Source organism: Rhincodon typus, chromosome 6 (genome assembly GCF_021869965.1).
Source record: "Rhincodon typus isolate 14 chromosome 6, sRhiTyp1.1, whole genome shotgun sequence".
NCBI lineage: Eukaryota > Metazoa > Chordata > Chondrichthyes > Orectolobiformes > Rhincodontidae > Rhincodon > Rhincodon typus.
Genome location: NC_063337.1, coordinates 73,256,743 through 73,273,246, shown reverse-complemented (window position 1 = coordinate 73,273,246; position 16,504 = coordinate 73,256,743).

The following is a 16,504-nucleotide window of genomic DNA, read 5'->3' as shown; positions in this document are numbered from 1 at the left end:
TACTGCTTGGCCTGCTGTGTTCATCCAGCTCTGCACTTTGTTGTCTCTAATGACATAGCACCAGTGTTTCAAAGCTATGTAAATAATGAATATGGTATTCTTCCGTTTGATAACTTTCTGAATGATCCTCAATGCCTCCAGATCATACAAACAATGACAAGTGTAAAATACTCTATAGTCCATCCAGCAAGTCCATCATACTAAAGTGTAACACAAAAATCACAACATATACACTTGCACAATATCCAATACTATTCTTAGCTCCTGGAAGAAGCTGATACAAACTGAAACTGATTTTGAAAACAAAATCTAGAAAATTCCTCTACACTTCCCTTAGGCAATAAAAATGAGCATAATACATCTCTCTGACATATGGAATAAAAATAGAAATGGTTAACAGATTGGCCAAGTCTATATAATAGGTAAGAAAGAAATGTGAATGCTAGAAAACAGAAATAAAAACAGAAATTGCTTGAAGAACACAGTAGGTCTGGAGCTTCTGTGGAGAGAAAGCAGAGTTACCATTTTGGGCCCAGTGATCTTTCTTTAGAACTGAAGAACTGAACTGAAAATAAAATGTTTTCATATTAGGAATACAAGCAAATAACAAGTGTTATAAATTCTGTGGTTCAGTTTGTTCCCTTAGGTTACCTGATTTCTGAAAGGTATATGATTAGGATGTCAATATTTATAGAAGGTATGGTAATAGTAGCCATATTGCAATTGTTGTTGCAAAATCAATGCCTTTTTTGCAGAATCTGAGTAGTGAAATCGCTATATGATCTCTTTTCTCTCATATTTATTGGCAGAGTATTATGTGGCGGTTTGAATGATTCTTGGCATTCTGTGTTACATTCTCTTTACCTCCTCCTCCTGCAGGATATTAGCTTGAGTGTAAGGCTACGCTTTAGTCTCTGTTATAGCCTCCTTTACACTCTACACCTCCCATCTCACTTTCCCCTTTTAAGAATCTCTTCAAAACCTATTCTTTGCCCAAGCTTTTGATTGTCTGACTCAGTAAACAAAATATGACTCACTGTCATTTCATCATTTTGTTTTGTTTCATTAAAAGTGCTATATAAATACAACTTCCTGTTTTTGGTAAGTGGTACATCAAGAGAAAAGGGCATGCCTGCTTCAGAAATAACCCAATAGCAGGATACAGTGTTAAAATAGTGACAGCCAAAAGCAAGTATAGTTAGTTGTGGAGAACATTGAATACAAGGATACCAAGAGCATTTCGATACTGCATAAATCAGGACAGTACGATGACTCAGTGGTTAGCACTACTGCCTCAAAGTGTCGGGGACTTGGGTTTGATTCTGCCCTCTGGTGACTGTCTATGTGGAGTTTGCACATTCTCACCATGTTTGTGTGGGTTTCCTCCGGGTGCTCTGGTTTCCATCCACAGTCCTTAGATGTACGAGTTAGGTGAATTGGCCATGTTTATATTGCCCACAGTCTCCAGGGATGTGCAGGTTCGGTGGATTAGCCATGTGAAATGCAGGGTTATAGGGATAAGGTACAGAAGTTGGTCTGGGTGGGATGCTGTTCGAAGGGTTGGTGTGGACTCGATAGGCTGACTGGACTGGTTCCACACTTTAGTGATTCAATCTATTCTATGAAATCAACATATGATGTCTCCATAGACCTTACTGTCGCAAGAAAAATTCTCACGATGGCACATCATGCTGTAGGAACTATCTGGTTAATTTGCTCTCACCATCCTCTTTCCTGATAAAGATATACAGGGTCTACTTGGTTTAGCATGGTGAAGAAATATCACTTGATCGTCTAACTTCTTGTCCAAAGCAAGGTGTAGCTTTTCGCATGATATCATCATATTGAGCAGCACTTAATGCATTCCTTAGCATTAACCCTTTAAGACTTTTATACATTAAACAACACTTATCTCCACCTCAGTCATGTAATCCAGGCAGGTGCGGATCCTAATTTATCTCAATTTAACTGGTCTAGAATGCAATAGGATGTAAACCAAAATATTCTAAGTATCCATGTCCATGCAGCAAAAGCCAATTTTCAATACTTTATGCTCCCTTAATCCCTTAATAGTTGAGGGATTAAATTGAGCTTAATTACTTATTTTATTTGTGAAATATTGGGAATTAGAATTCTACGTACACACAATTGTAAGTGTGGCTTGAGTTGCTAATTCCACAAGCATGTAGAACATTGTGCACTCAATTTCGGTGGTGCTGTTGAACAAACAGTGACCACATTGTTCAGTCCCAGGAATTAGCCGCCTTTGGCCAAACATAGAAAACATTGTTAAAAACCCAGCAGGTCTGGCAGTATCCATGCAGAGAGAAACAGAGTCCAATATGACTCTTCTTCAGAAACCCTGACAAAACTTCTGAAGAACAGTCATACCAGACTCTAACTCACTCATTCACACCAGACATTAACTCCTTCTGTCTACAGTTCCTGCCAAACCTGCTGAGTTTCTTTAGCAATTGTTGTGTTTCTTTCAAATTGCCAGCATTTGCAGTACTTTGCTTTTATGTGAGAGTGTTGCAACTCCCTGAAGGCTGCATGAATGACATAGCAAACTGTTTCTATGAGCCTGGAGTGAAATTGATGAGGTGCTCCAATACAACTTGGGTTCACCTACATTATAGTGATGAGCAAGAGGATGAACCTAGTTTGGTCCTCATTCCAATGGAGCTCCAGAGTTCCATCGCCACTTACTGGCAGAATTTACATACCACTATTACAAGGAAGTTATTTTCTTAAAGTAGCACAATGTTTGATAAATGAAATCTTCTTGTGCTGACCCTAATTTATAGGGTAAATCCTAAAATACGTTTGGGAGTAAATCTGGAAACAGCTCTCCATAACTATTGAGCAATCTTCAGGTCATTAACTTATACAAGTAACCCCTTTACATCACTGTTTAGATGCGAGGAACCTTAACCTTTGAATTCCTCGGAGCTCGTTGTTTGTATTTCTGCTGACTCCCTCACTCTTTTCTAAGGAGTGATCAATTTTCTTTCATTTTCTGTTTCGAGTTATTCCAGTCAGCATGACTAAATTATATCCCCAGCACAAATTTAAACTCTCAATGTTCTGCTCAAACATTTCTGGGTGATCCAACATGTAAACAGTATTCTAAAAATCAAAATAATAATTGATCATAAATTCATCATTGGGTCTCTGATGAAGTGTTATAAATCTCTGTTGAAAATTCTACTTATCAGAAAGTAAAAAAAGTTCTGTTCTATCAAATGCATATTTTTTATTATCCTTGAAAGCTGCTGTGCCTGGCATCCAGACAGGTTGCAAATGAAATATTAGCAGATGTTTTATGAGGAGTAAAATGGAAAAGTAGAGCTGTTTTGCAACAGTTGTACAAGACATTGATAACATCTGGAGTAGTGTATTAAGTTTGTGCTTGCCTTATTTAAAGATTATTCCAATTCTGGGATAGTCTAGAACTAAGGTACATGATTTAAAAATAAGGCATCTATCTTTTAAGACTGAGTTATAAGGAGAACATGTTCTCTCAATGTCATCAGTCTGTGAGCGCAGTGGAGGCAGGGTCATTTTAAGGCAGAGCAAGATAGTTCTTAACTAACAAAGGAGTCAAAGGGCTCAGGGTTAGGCATGATTATGGAATTGAGTTCACCTTTGGATCAGTCATGATCTTATGAAATGGAGGAGCTGACACAAGGAGCTGACTGGCTTACTCCTGCTCCTAATTTGGACATTCATGTGGATGTTGGCCTGTTTCCTTCTGCTGCATTGTTGTTGTTTAAAGGACATTATGACATTTTATGAATCACTTAGCAGAATTTTTTTCTAATTCTTGTTCCATTTCTTAGTTAGAAAGCACCATATCATGAATGGCGCCATAGAGATATTGTTAAAAAAATGTTTAATTTAGAAGAGGTGCTAAAGGATTGTAAAATTGCAGATCACTTTCTGGAGCCTTTATATTATAATCAGAAATTCAACCTAAAGTTGGACTAAATTTAGAAGCACTCACCTCTAAATAGTTCGAGTTATAGTGTGAAGAGATGACCCCACTCATCAATATTACTATTGATTTCTTTCATGTCTGCATAAAACAGCAGTGGACAATGGAACAATTTACTGGGTACAGAGTTTCAAAGTGTCCTCTGACTTTTGGCAGAGATCCCTTCTCTCATTGCAGCAATTTGGTCTTTTTTTTGCTAATCACTTCATAGGTGAGCTTCAACAGCAGTGCCAGGCAATTTTCAAAAATTCCTTAAGCACTTATCCACTCATTTACATGGTTTCCTGTGCACATCTATTAATGATGAACATCAAATAGCAGCAAAACGAGGAGGACATGAAAGAAGCAGTAAAATCAAGCTGCACTAAGGAAGGATGAGGGATAACTCAGCAAAACACATTTTAACAGGATTTTGAAAAGCATCCCATTCTTGCAAGCATTTAATAGAAGAGATTCACTGAAGAAAACCACATTTCATTAAATAAGTCTAGAAGAACACAATGTGTTGTGCAAGTGGCCTGCCAACCCTCAACTCACAAGAGACCTGCACTGTTTTGATCTCCATATGCACTAAATTTATCACAACTGGATTCTTTCAGGCAGTAATGGATGACTTTACCAGCATTACCTAGTTTGTAGCACATTCCTCAATGGATGAAGTTGTGAATACTCTTGTGGGTAAACAAAATGTCCTGTTACGGAATCACAGCACAGGAAAGAATCCAGAACACTTCAAATATCTTGAGGTCTAAAGGTTGCAGATGGTACAGTATTAATAGACAATGATTTTTTTAAAAATATTTTGGGGATAAGTAGATACATTGAATTAAATTAGCTTTTTGTCACATGTACCTAAATGAGTAGAGTGAAAACTTTACAGTCACTGCATTACAGCACCATCTTTGATACTGAGGTAGAGATATTTAAGACGGGAGGAAATCAGACTACCATGGAGAGAACATGCAAACTTCACACAGACAGTCACCCAGGGCTGGGATCAAACCCAGGTCCATGCTGTGGTTATAACACAACTAATGAAGGGGAATGCTTCTGTAATAGGCATTGTGACCCTGATCTGCTTCAGCAGTTGTCCTAGTTCTTATTTCAGATGAAGACCCCGGATGTACATAAGATGCTCTATTAACCTGAAATAAGTTACATATTCAATGAGGGATACGTGCAAACTGCCTGCCAAATTGGCCCATTCAATACACATTTTCTTGCCTGGAAATGAATGCTTTGTGCTCCATTTTCTACACCTTTATACCATGTAACAAATATCCAGAAGCATTGAGGACTCTTAGAAGGGCAGGAACACCTTAATAAAGATCAGCACTTGGCTCCTTTTTCTGCCTTATACCAAGTTTCTTAAATCTCAACATTCCTGCAAAAACCTGTTAATCTTTTATCGAGAACAAATACAAAACTATGATGCGATCTCGCATAGTACATTTACACAAACAACTCTGCAGCATGTTGCTCTAAGAAAAATATTAATATTTAAGATCTGCAGAATACTGAACATATTGGGTTGGACTTTCCAAGGAGTGGCCATTTCATATAGACAGAGAATCTGTTCAGTTTCCCCTCAGAAATGTGGAAGAGTACTTCCAATATTTTTTTACAGCATAGAAGAGACTGAGGAAAGCAAGCCATGTTTTTACAACAGTCAGCTGCTGTATTCTTACAGTTAAAGGTTCTAATAGACATTTTGACAGCTGCTATCAAACAGTAGGTAAGTGTGATGTTTGAGTGCTGGGAGAGTAGGATACCAGATGGAAAACATGACAAGTGGGTCAGGAGAGATAGAGTGCCAGAGAAGTAGGGTGGCAAATGGATAGGATGCCAGGTATGTAGGGTGTCAGCTGAGAATGGTCCAGTTGGGAGAGTGTAGGGTGCCTGAGGTAGGATGCCAAGTGAGTAGGGGGGTAGGATGCCAGGTTATTAGCTGGGTCTTGGGTTCCATGGGTAAGATACAAACTATGTGGGATAGGATGCTAAATTGGTATGGTACCAGTTGAATTCATTGTCTGTTGGGTAGGAGTACGGTACCTGGTGGTCAGGATGCCAAGTGGCTGAGTTGCCAAGTGGAAAGGTAAGGGATGCAGTGTTTAAGGGATGTTGGGATTGATGGGGAGAAATCTGACCCAATAGGGGACAAGGAAATGAGTGTCGGATCTGGGAGGCTCAAGTCAAGAGAAGGAGGATGGGGTAGGTTGGATCAATTCCAACAGTACTCGGGGGTGAATTTAGGTCAGTTTGGGTCTAGTTCAGACTGGTGGGGACTTGAGGGATCGGATCCTGGGGGAGTGGATGGGATTTGGGTCTGAGGGGAGATGTGGGTAATGAGGTAAATATGGGATATGTTAAATACTTACTCAGGAGTTATGAATTTAATAGCCTTTACATTTCCTGCATAACTATTTTACTTGCTCAGAGGAATTTTCAATTTCTTAGGGATTTCCTTCAAAGTTTGTTATGATGAGGGTTCCACAAGTTCACCATTCCATCATTTTCTGTCTTAAGGTTAGCGCTGTAGAGCTTTATATGTTCAGAAATGCACAATCAAATACAAGCAGCAATGATATGTGATATATTGGGTGATCTGACAGACATTAGTCATGGATAAGATTCCTTACTCAGAGCACTATTTGTATCTTTTATCTCCACTAAATTTCATTCCTTGAAGTGTGTTGATATGATTTCAGCTAGTCGGGATTATAGTATCCTAATGCACATAAAATATCCTTAAAATAAAAGCAACAAAAAAGAATATACTTGAGTCAATAAGATTTTCAAAATTTAGTTAGTCTGTCATGGCATGTTAGTGTGGATGTCTAGGCACATTTATTGCCCATCCCTGGTTACGCTTGAGAAAGCGGTGTGAGTTACTTTCTTGAACCATTGTAATCCATATAGGGTTAGTGTACCAAAAGCATTGTTTGGAAGAGACAGTCAAGGTTGTGACACAGCGGCAGTGAAGGAACTGTTGTGTAGAGCCAAATCTGGATGGCACGTGGCTTTGAGAGGAATTTGCAGATGGTGGTGTTCTCTTGTGTCTGCTGCCCTTGTACTTCTGAATGGTTCAAGTTGCAGGATCTGTTGTTGAAGAAGCTGTGGTGAATTCTTGCAGTGCAGGAGGGAGTGAATGTTTAAAGCATTGAATGAAGTGGCCATTCATGCAGACTGCTCTATTTTACATGGTGTTGGTTTTCTTGCATGTTGTTGGAGCTGCATTCATCCTGACTTGCGCCTTGCAGATAGTGGACAGGCTTTGAGGGGTGAGGAGACAAGTTAACCACCACTTAATTCTTGGCCTCTGACCCAGTCTTGCAGCCACAGCACTTTTATGGTTGATCCAGTTATGTTTATTGTCAATTGGAATGCCCAGTATATCTGATAGGGATGTTTGATAGATGTTAGTCTATGTATTGAACAAGCAGTTGAAATGGACTATTTATACTATGTGGTCACTAGTTACATCAACAGATGTTTGATGCATGCAGCCACTACCCAAACAGCAGACTCTGAGATATCGGTGCCAGATTTGCGAGAAGGCAGAGTGGAGAAGCAACGTGTGCAATAATGATATCAGAGTCACATGATTATGTAGCAAGATCTCAAGGGAGCAGAAGTTCTAACCTTTCGTGAAGATAATTTATGTATAGATCAAACTTCTCTTTTGAGGGAAGAGTAACGATGAGTTGAAGTCATCAGTTATCCACTCTGACTTCTATTGTCAGGAATCATTAAAGTCTGGTGTCCTCGTGCCAGATGCTGAGATAAGAAGTTGTGGATTAATGGGGTGAGATATCCAATCAATGAGGCTGAAACAAGCAATAGTTCTCATTGCTCGCTAGCTGGAATCTCATCGCGATGCCTGGAACTTTGTTTGAGATTGCAACGAGTTGCTCTAACATTGAGAAAGGCCTCACTCCATTTCTCACTTGATTCAAACAGATTGATTTTTCACCATCACCCACACCATTCACATCCCTCCAAGATTTAGTCCGATGCTCCAACTGTGGCTGAACATAAGTTTTTAAATATTCATTGCAACCTGCTCTTTTTATTCCTCTATTTATCAAGGTCAGGATACTGCATGCTGCTGTATTCAATTTCTCAACCTCTCTGTAACCTTTACTGATGTAAGTATACCTTAGCCAGGGTCTCTGTCTCTCTATCTCTCTCTCTTTCTGTCTCTGGCCCTACCTGCATTTCAGAATTGTGCTCTTTATTTTAAATTGCCTGTCCTGTTTTTTTCTCCTATCAAAATATACCACTTCACACTTTTTTGATTTAAAATTCATTAGCCGCATATCTGCCCAGTCTGCCAGCCTGCTTATGTCCTCTGGAAATTTATCATTGCTCTCTTCACAGTTCATGATTCATCAAGCATATTCAGTAGCAGCAGTGTTCACCATCTACAAAACGCACTGCAGAAACTCACCAAAGATCCTTAAACAGCACCTTCCAAACCCGCAGCCACTACCATCTAGAAGGGGAAGGAGAACCCAGATACATGGGAACACCACCACCTGCAAGTTCACCTCTGAGCCATTCACCATCGTGATTAGAAATATGATGCGGGTCCTTCACTGTCAGTAGATCAAAGTCCTGGAATGCTCTCCCTGACAGCATTGTAGGACCATCAACCGCACATGGATTGTAGTGTGTGAAGAAGGCAGCTCACCACCCTTTCTCAAGGGCAACGAGGATGGGCAATAAATGCTGACCCAGCCAGTGACACCCACATTCCATGAGTGAATATATAAAAAATGAAAATTTTCCTCCTCTTTCCAAGTGCAAATAAGAAATTATATATCTTCAAGCTGTTTGATTTTTTATTTCTGATCTTGAGCATTTACCCTTCATTTGTTAGTTCCTCAGTTTCTGATCTGCCTATTCACTGCAGGCAATGTTATCTAATATTTGACATAGTTATCAACCTATTCAGAAAGACATTTCTTCAAATAAAAGTCATTATATTGCTGCTGCAATATGATTATGAAATTAAAATATTACATTCAAATCTTCATAATGGTTGAATTCAGCTGTAACAGAGCAATTCACATGGTTCCATTCCTCATGTCAAATTGTATCTACAGTTGTTACTAGCTGCAGAATACACTACCAGGCCAGTGTTAGTTGCAGTGTTTCTATCACCTTTTAAATAGTCCTTCTATAGATGGTTGATTTTTCTTTGTATTTTCCTCTATGCTACAGTTCCTGGGTATTTTGCCCACACAACCAGGAAAACAAAATAAATGTTTGGTATTAATAGTAGTGCAAATGCTTCTTCTAAACTGTCAAAATGTGGAGGGCTGGTGGAATAAAAAGTGAAAACAATGAATTGGCAGCTGATTTTACACCCTACTTGCTTTTCTTATGCCTTGAAGTTAGTAGAAAAGAAAATTGAGCCCCTAAAATAGATGGTCGCTCATTGATACTAATTTTTCTGCTGCTGCTTAAGATGAATTCGTCCATCAAATCTGCCTAATCTTGTAATTTTAGAAAACTGAAATGAAAACATATCATCAGACATAAAAACAAGAAAGACAAGCTAATGTGTCAAGATAGTAATTTAAAAAAACATATATTACAAATTATTTTACAACCAACCTTAGTTGGATGCACAGTCTCATAGTAATTCACGACTTGTCACACAGTTTGATAATGCCCTCCAGCACCTTAAAGTTCCAATAATACTCAATCTCAATGAGGGTCTCATGTCATGAAGTAAGGCATTCAGGTGCCTGCTTTCAAACAAACACAGAAATTTATTTTCGATCTGCTCAACTTTTCTGAGAAGACAATACATTCCCATGTCAAAATGTCCCATGACAAAAGTCCCTGAAGTCAGCTTGGAGAACAATAAAATGCTGAGACATGATTGTGTCTCTGTGATTTTTCAATTCCAGGAGCAACAAATTATTTTTACATCCAGTAACGTCCAGAATATGTACTGTGATGTTCCATGCTTTGAGTGCTCTTCGTTTGTGTCTGGATTATGAAACAAGAAACTGTTCAGCCATCTTATTGCTTGACACTTCTCATTAAACCAACAATTTAAAGTATGTGTGTGTACACATATATATTAATAAACTGCTCCCAAAGTTTGCAAAATCAATCTGAATTACAAGATGCATTACAAAAACTTTCAAAGAAAGACAGAAAGTTTTAATGGCTTGACTTCTTTTTTTCTCTATTTCTTCCTGTTCATCAGTAAGAGCCAGGTCCCACACATCTTCAGACGTGCGAATACCAGAGGTCACCCTTCACCAATTTCTGAGTGTAAAACAGTGGTATTGGTCCTTCAAATCATTCACTGTTGCATCAGTGGAAAAACAATGGAAACTTCAGAAAACTGTTGCAAACAGTGAATGAGACCCTGCAGTATCTGCTAAATACTTCCAACATGATTATCTGTAAGTAATTTCCCAACAGTTTTGAAAACAGCCTCGATTTGTCTACACAGGCTATTAAAAAAGCCATCACTGTTTTGCTACGGCACACATGGAGATATGCGACTGCTTTTATGTCTTCCAGTATCCAAAGGTATGGAATCTGTTAAGATCTGTATCAAGACAACTCAGAGGGAAGGTCAATGTGAGACCTCTACAATGCATCAACTGGCCCCCTTAATAACCATGTATTTTTGTTACATTGTGTGATCATAATTTTTGTAAGGATTCTGTATCTATGTTGGTTCTTATACAAGTGTAGTGGGTGCCAAATTGGTTGTGGTCCTCCAGAAAAATTATTTTGATTACTTGATTCTTTTGAAGATTTTCATCTTGCACTCCTGTGGACATTTTACAAGAACACCGATATTTAAAAATGGAAAGAGCTGGGGATGCTGGAAATCAAAAATAAAAACAGAAATTGCTGTCTGGCAGCATCTGTGGAGAGAAATCAGAGTTAACGTTTTGGGTCTAGTGACCTTTTTTCAGAATTCCATAGTTAATACAAACAATAAAACAATATTTAATAATTGTCCCAATGAGTGAAAAGCTTCAAGTAAATGTCTTTCAGCAATAGTCAACACCACAAAGTGACTTTTTGTATATTTGATTCTCCCTGTTTTCTGAAGAAAGAGCTAATGATACACTATGAATTGATAATATAATGCTTTACTCTCATAGCACTGATGTCTATTTGGCATAAAAATCCTTGCATTATTGTTGAAAATTAGGGTCCTCCTTAAAGCTCAAATTATTTGAGCATTTTGAATTTAGTATTTTCTGTTCAGCCTGAAGGTTACAGCAATAACTAGTCTTCAGCAAACATGAACAAATTTCTAATATATGAAAATAAAGGATAATTTATAAGAATCACAGAGATTATACCTAATGTCAAAGATTTATCAGCTGCCACAAGACCCTATTATCAATGCAGTACTTTGAAAAATAGGAATTTTTTTTCTAAGTGTGAATGTAAGCTAATTTTCAATTGAAGGTGGGAAAGTTGACAACTAACATCCTACCTTCATGAATAGCTGCCAAAAGTCATTGGCTGAGAAGATTAAGACATGTGATTGACACAACAAAGATGACCAGTCTCCAAAATAGAGTATATCAACTGGAATAGATAGGGAGAGACGTGTATGAGCGAGAGGGTATCGGGGAACATTTCTTGAGAGAAGACTTGGCGATATCCTATATCAATCCAAGGGAGGGACAAAATCTATTTCCACACAAGGCTTCTTCATTTCAAAAATGGCTCAACTGATCCTCCATTCTACAGAACAGTTTCAGGATCACTGAAGCGGTCTCAGCTGCCATGGCCATAAGTGTTTCTTGGCCCAGGTAACTAATGTGTCATATCTCAACTGTTGCTTGACAAATTCAATCAGCTGTTAGAAAATTGCTACAAATTATTGACTGCCCATAAAAAAGTAACCGTGATCATGAACTGTCCCCAAAGTAAACAATATGGGGTTTTGAAGTCTATGGAACACTCAAGAAATGCTTGAGAGTTGAACTTAAAAGATTAGGAGAAAGTGACTACCTGTGATATCAGGGTGGAATTTTATCAAGTGTAATTTCAAGCAACTCTAACAAAGTTGAATGTAACAAAATTCAGGGGGGATACTCTCCAAACATTGGAGAAATATCTAACACAAAAGAAGATGTTTGCAGTTGTTAGAGGCCAATCATCTCAGTTCCAGGGCTCTGCAGTAGAAGTTCCTCAGTATCATGTCCAAGCATCGACCGTCTTCAGCCATTCATTGCAAGGTCACAATTGGGAATGTTTGATGATGATTGCGCAGTGACCATTTGCAACTCCTTAGATACTGAAGCAGTTCATTTGAAGTAATTCCTGTACAACATTAAGGCTTGGGTAGTTTACATGGCAAGTAACATTCATGCCACAGAATGACCAGGCAATGACTATCTCCAACAAATTAGCATCTAACCATTTCTATTTGGCATCCATTTGTAACTTCTAATGACAAACAATCAAAGGAATCATTGTGAGTCATCCCACTATCTTGAGAGACAGTTGTAACTCTTCAGGCAGCAAGATGGATTATTGTTTGTTACATGTTTAGGTAATTAATCTTGTTCATAATTTGATAGTAAAGTGACAGCAATGGCAGATACTGGCGTTAACAACAATCAGCAACAGATTTAAACAATACATTGTCAACTTTGGCAGGAAAAACAAAAGGAAGCATACTAGCTAAATGCTGAGAGGTTGCAGGGTTCTAAGTTGCCGAGGGTTTTGGCTGCCCTGGTATATGAATCAAAAACAGTTAGTATGCATGTGCAGCAAGTAATTAAGAAAGCTAATTGAATGGTATCATTTGTTAAGTGGGGAGTTGATTACAAAAGTAAGGAGATTATACTTCATTTATACAGCCACTGATGAGACTGCATCTGTGCATAGTTTTAGTCACCTCATTTAAGGAAGAATATAAGTGCTTTGGAGGCAATCAACAACTTTACTAAATAAAACCTGGAAGTGGCTTGTTGGGTAATGAGGAAAGGTTAGACAAGCTAAGATTGTATCCCCTGGAATTTTGAAAGTAAAAGGCAACTGGATCAAAACATTTAAAATCCTAAATGGTTTGATGGGTTAGATGTGGAGAGGATGTTTCCCCTTATGGGAAATCTAGAGCTTAAAGTCATTTTGAGCCATGTGCATAAGTCATTGGGATGGAGAGGAAGAAGAGCTGGTGGTGTAATCTAAATGGAGGACAGTGTTCATATCTCTTTTGTCCTTTTTTGACTCCAGTTTAAGATTTTGTGTCCATTTCTTTTTTGTTCTTTTTCCTGTCTTTTCCAGGAATGCAAAATTGTATGATTGATTGCTGTTCTGATGTACATTTTGCTGTTTCCTCTCTTTCTTGTGATTAGACATAAGTGTGTTGTTCTTGATTAACTTACTGGCTAGGTATTCTATTTACAAAAGAATCAAAATTTCATGGGATTTAAATGATGCAATGCTGTACCTGACAATATTGATGTAGTTGCTGACAGAACGTGTTGAGCAATGATTGCAGTGTAGCTTTTAAGATTAAATGAAGGCATTTATTCTTTTCTGTTTTTATTATTGTAAGCTAAAAGAAGTACCATACATTGATATATTGAAGGAAACTTTAGTTCAAATTATAAAATATATAAGAGTTCATCTGCATATCACAATTCACCAGTGAATACTTATGAGTTTCACCTATAGTACTAAATAGATTAAAATAGTGTGGATTCACATATGTGAATATATGTATAAATGCAGAACTTGATCCTTGGAAATATCATTGCTACTACTTATCCTAAGCTCCATTAATGTTCTTCATTCTCCATCAAAACAGATGTTTTCTAATACTCTCTATTAGTATTTTTAAATGAAATTGTCTGGAAGTATTCTATAAGTTTAATTCCATAGTTATCCAATCTTCCTACTTCACAGTAATTTTTTTTTGTCAAATCTCAACGCTCTTTGTCAAATTACAAGAATTCTTCTAAAGTTTTAACCAAAATGAGTTCTGAGGAAGGGTCACCGGACCTGAAACGTTAACTCTGTTTTCTCCTTCACAGATACTGCCAGACCTACTGAGCTTTTCCAGCAACTTTGCTTTTGTTCCTCATTTACAGCATCTGCAGTTCTTTTGGTTTTTAACCAAAATGTTTCAGCTGTCAAGCCTAACAACATATGTTCAATAACCTGTAGCCAAAACCTGGCCTCCACAGTTGTTAGTGGACCATTTTCCTTGGTAAAAAAATCTCTGTCCATTTTTCCATTATATAATGAAAGAGGACCTCAATTAGATTTTCAGTGAAATAAATTTTATGAATTTGTCAGAATAAAAGGAACATACAAACTGATTGTAAAAACTTCAGCAATATGAGGAAAGAAGAGATTAGTGAAGACAAATGGAGGTCCTTGCAATCAGGAACAGGGGAAGTTCAATGAGGAACAAAGAGATGACAGAACAATTAAATGCATGCATTGTTTTAGTCTTCACAAAGGAGAATAAAAATAATATCCCAGAAATGGGTTGGAACACAGGGTCTAGTAAGACAAGAACTTAAGATAATCTGTACTATCAGTGAATGGCTTTGGGAAATTGATTGATTGATAATGTATGTCCCAGAATACTTGAAGAACTGGCCTTAGAAATAGTGGATGTATTGATTGTCAACTTTCAAGAAACTATGGGCTCTGGAACAGTTCCTGCAGATAAGAGCATTGTGAATGTAACCACACTATTTAAAATAAAAGGTGAAAAACTAACAAGGAATTATAGACTGGTTAGCCTGACATCTATAGTAGGGAAAGTGCCATAGTCCATTACAAAAGATGCAATAGCAGAACACTTGGAAAACAGTGATAAGATTGGACAGAGTCAGCATGGATTTATGAAAAGGAAATCATACTTGACAAATCTACTGGATTTTTTCAAGAATGCAACTAGTTGAGTTATAGAGTCATACAGTCATAAAGACACACAGTAACAAAACAGACTGTTCGGTCCAAGTCATGCTTGCTGATCAGACATCCTATATACATCTAGTTCTATTTGACAGTATTTGGCCCAAATCCCTCTAAGTTCTTCCTATTTAGATACCCATCCAGATGCCTTTTAAATGTTGTAATCGTACCAGCCTCCACCAGTTCCTCTGGCAGCTCATTGCATAAACTCACCATCCTCTGCATGAAAAAGTGTCCCTTAGGTCTCTTTTATATATTTCCCCTTAGATCTCTTTTATATATTTCTCCTCTCACATTAAACCTATGCCCTCTGGTTTTGGACACCCCCACCCCAGGGAGAGGCCTTGTCTATTTACCCTATCTATGCTCATCATGACTTTATAAACTTCTATAAGGTCACCCCGCAGCCTCTGACATTCCAGGGAAAATAACCGCCGCCTATTCAGCCTCTCCCTATAGCTCAAACCCTCCAACCCTGGCAACATCCTCACAAATCTTTTCTGAGACGTTTCTAGTTTTGCAACTTCCTTCCAATAGCAGGGAGACCAGAATAGCATAAAATACTCCAAAAGTGGCTGAACCAATGTCCAGTACAGCCACAAAATGGCCTTACAACTCCTATACTCAATGCACTAACCAATAAAGGCAAGCATACCAAATGCCTTCTTTACTACCCTTTCTACTTGTGACTCCACTTTCAAGGAACTATGAACCTGCACTCAAGGTCTCTTTGTTCAGCAACACTTCAAGGACATTACCATTAAGTGTATAAGTCCTGCCCTGATTTACCTTTCCAAAATGCAGCACCTCATACTTAGCTAAATTAAACTCCATCTGCCAATCCTCAGCCTATTGGCCCATCTGATCAAGATCCCATTGTATTCTGAGGTAGCCTTCTTTGCTGTCCACCACATCTCCAATTTTAGTGTCATTTGCAAACTTACTAACCATACCTCCTATGTTCACATCCAAATCATTTGTACAAATGTCAAAAAGCAGCGAATCCAGCACTGATCCTTGTGGCACACCGCTTGTCACAGGCCTCCAGTCTGAAAAACAACCCTCCACCACTACCCTCTGTCTTCTACCTTTGAGCCAGTTCTGTATCCAAATATCTAGTTCTCCCTGTATTCCATGTGAACTAACCTTGCTAACCAGTCTACCATGAGGAACCTGGTGGAACGCCTTATGAAATCCATACAGATCACATCTACCACTTTGCCCTCATCAATCCTCTTCGTTATTTCTTCAAAAAGCTCAATCAAGGTAGTGAGAAACAATTTCCCATGAACAAAGCCATGTTGACTACCTCTAATTAGTCCTTGCCTTTCCAAGTAAATCCTGTCCCTCAGGATTTCCTTCAACTACTTGCCCCCTACTGATATCAGGCTCACCGATCAATAGTTCCCTGGCTTTTCCTTACCTCTTTTTTTAAATAGTTAGCCAATGTTAGCCAACCTCCAGTCTTCCAGCAGCTTTTCTGTGGCTATCGATGATAGAAATTCAAGGGGTCCAACAATCTTTTCCCTTGCTTCCCACAGAGTTCTTGGCTACACTTGATCAGGCCCT